The following is a 3,066-nucleotide window of genomic DNA, read 5'->3' on the forward strand; positions in this document are numbered from 1 at the left end:
TTTTAGAAAACCTATCTTATTACATATAAATTTTGGATATAGTTAGGACTGTTTCTTGACTCTTGACTTGTCATAATAGTTCTTTGATCTTTTATTGGATTTTCGTAGCTGTACCACTTAATTTTACTATGTTACTTTCATAATATGCTCTGGTATTTAGTAGGGTGAATTTCCCCCATGTGCCTTTTTTTTTTGTTAACATTTTTATACATCCGCTCTTCATTAAATTTAAGATTTAGCTTGGGAGACTGGCATGAATAATTTTTCTGTTCTGAAGCAGAGCATCTGTTTTTTTTTTTAAAGATTTTTATTGGGGAATTGGGGGGATGGGAACAGCACTGGGGAATTGGGGGGAGGGGAACAGACAAGTTGCTGTCGTTTTGTTCTTCAGTATAGTTGTGGAGGATGTTGCTTCACTGGCCCAAGTTGGCACCCTCATTGCGCTCTTCCTGGGCGAGGCAGATCAGTCCCCGGNTTTTACTTGTTCACCAGCGCGAAACGGCTCCCGCCTTCCTCGAGAACTCGACACATTGAAAAGGGCTTGCTTCTGCACGTGAACCCCCCCCCCCCGACAAGGGGAGGGGAAAACTAGTCAGGCTTTCGGGAGAGCTTCTTTAGGGGGCAGGAGGGAACGGGTCCGCTGCGGCAGAACCTACAGGCCCGACTCAGTCTCCTGAACGAGCGGGAGGGGACGGGGCGCCCGCCGGCCCGGGTCGCCGGGTCGCCGGGTCGCTGGGTCCGGCCCCGCGGGGCGGGCCCACGAGCTAAGGCGGAGCCCCGGGACGAACCAGAGGTCGCGGCGGGGAGGCGGAGGGCGGCGACCCACCTGGCCGACGTGGCAGCCATTCCTTACTCCCCGAGACCCCTCCCCATTCGGCCGCCCACCCGCCCTCTCGCGGCTGGCTGCTGCAAGGCTGCTCTTCTCCGGCCGGACAGAGAGCGGCAGTGTCTTCCCACCCGGCGCTTGACCCGGTCCCCCCGCCGCTCGCGCGATCGCGGCTGCTCGCCAGCCCAGCGCCGCTCCGGGGAGCGCAGTGGCGGCGGCGGGAAAAGGTTGCGGACCCACTGCGCCACGTTGCGCACTCGACGACGCTGTCCCGGTCTCGACACCCTCTGCCCGCTCCTGGAGCAGGTAAAGGTGGCGGGTGGGAGGGTCCGGGAGGGAAGGGATCCTGGGACGCCGAGCAGAAACCCAAAGCCGAGCCGAGGCAGCGGCGGGCGGCGCTGCCAAAAATATCCAAAGCCCCAAACGTGGGGGACTGGCACCGTCCGCCGCCAGCTCGGTCCGCGGGCGGCCGCCCGAACCTAAGGGAAGTGAGGCGTCGGCGAGAGGCGGGCCCTGGCGCGCAGCCGGAGACCAAGCAAAGGCGGGGGCCGCTGCCGTTTCCTCGGTCTCCCAGTCCCTGGCGGGCTTCCAGGCCCCAGACACACCCCTCATTCCCCCCCGCCCCGGGGTTTTTTTCCAGTCGGTTCCCGCAAGGTCTTGACCTCGCGTCCTTCGGAGCACCTTCCGCTTTTCCCAGGCAGAGCCTTCTTGGAACTTCGGGCCAACCTCTAGAACACGTAGTCCTAGCAAAGCCGTTTATTTACTCACTTCTTCAAATCCAAACACAGCCTTTCACTCCACACTTTCTGATTTTGGATATTGCAGGGAGATATTCCCCGTCCTGATATGTGTGCCTCTCTGACTCTGGTCCTCACCTATGTCCCCTCAAGGCAACTTAGATCCTCACTGGGACCCTCCTTGAACCCTACTGTCGTCTAGATCCTCTCTGAGATATCCGTTTGGAAATCTGTTTTCCATAGTGAGTCATGTGACCAGGGGCAGTGTATTCTTTATGCTCTTTTGGTTAAAACAGCCCCCCCCCCACACACACATAAAGAGCTAGAGTAATAAAACAAAGTGTAGATGCCAGATCACGTTCAAGTGTTGTCTTTAAAGAATCTTCCTCTCTGGCAACAGTCTTTAGAACTAGGATCTGATATTTATGGCACTGACAGGTTTTTACACATTCTCGACGTGCAGTGGTTGTAATGTCTCCATAGCACAGTTGTGATTGAAAGGCAGGATTGGTTGGTTTTTCTACTCGACATCTTTAAGCCAATGAAGAAGCGCTTCTTGCCTGGAGACTGGTTAACTCAGAATAGATGGGGATTGGTTGAGCTAGGAGAAGAAAATCCTGGAGATCAACCTGACCTCTCACAAAACAGTGATTTGCAGCTGCCTCTCTTCTTCCACGTCTTAAAAATGTTTTCATTCCAGCAGTCAGCCTTTTTCGTTCCGTTATTATTCATTGTTTTTCTCTCAAACCCCAAGCTCTCTTTTGTAATTCGATTTAACTCTCATCCTTCAGTTTTCAATGAAAGAACCTTTACACACTTGAAATGTAAACGTCATGTGGTTTGTGTTTTTATAATCAGTGCAGTTGAATTTTCTTACCTTGTCTTTTTAAAAATCATAAATCAACCATTTTTAGTAGTTATGGCAGAGCCTTTATTATTTAAGTGGTTGTGCTTCGATGGGGGGGGGCTGCAGTGGTGGAGGAGGTGCAACGAATAGGAAAGTAATGGCTGCTTTTCTACAAGGAGGCTACAATTTAGTTCATGAAAAAAGACTAATGTATAAAACAAACTCCATTACAAATCAGCATGTATTAATAGTATTTATGAATGTCAATTTGTGTACCTGTTGACTTAATTATTTTTTTTTAAGATTTTATTGGGGAGTTGGAGGGGAACAGCGCTGGGGAATCGGGAAGGGGAACAGACAAGTTGCTGTCCTTTTGTTCTTCAGTCTGGTTGTAGAGGACGTCGCTTCACTGGCCCATGTTGGTATTATTATTGCGCTCTTCCCAGGTGAGGCAGATCGGTTGCTGGCCTTTGGACGGCTGCTCACAGCAGCTCTTGGCAGATCATGCTGGCTGCCGGCCACACACAGTTGCTTATGGCAGCCCACTGCAGCAGGGGACTTATGGCAGCCCAGCTCCAGGTTGAGCTGTTGTTCACCATCTTAGCTGTAGAGGGCAGTGTCACTGGCCCCCATGTGGGATCCGAACCGGGGCCCTG

General features: G+C 52.2%; 1 protein-coding gene across 8 annotated transcripts in view; it reads left to right on the forward strand.

Moving 5' to 3' along the window:
- The first annotated feature begins 601 nt into the window (after window positions 1-601).
- N4BP2 (NEDD4 binding protein 2) overlaps window positions 602-3,066 on the forward strand; it is a 93,789-nt gene continuing 91,324 nt past the window's right edge. For 6 of the 8 annotated variants that reach the window (XM_019640834.1, XM_019640827.1, XM_019640832.1 and 3 more), the window contains exon 1: window positions 974-1,132. The gene's annotated coding sequence lies outside the window, so the exon portion shown is untranslated. Of the gene's footprint in view, window positions 1,133-3,066 lie in introns of all 8 variants that reach the window. The other 2 variants (XM_019640830.1, XM_019640835.1) reach the window with 2 other exon arrangements.

The sequence above is a fragment of the Hipposideros armiger genome, unplaced genomic scaffold, assembly GCF_001890085.2.
Source record: "Hipposideros armiger isolate ML-2016 unplaced genomic scaffold, ASM189008v1 scaffold_53, whole genome shotgun sequence".
Taxonomy (NCBI): Eukaryota; Metazoa; Chordata; class Mammalia; order Chiroptera; family Hipposideridae; genus Hipposideros; species Hipposideros armiger.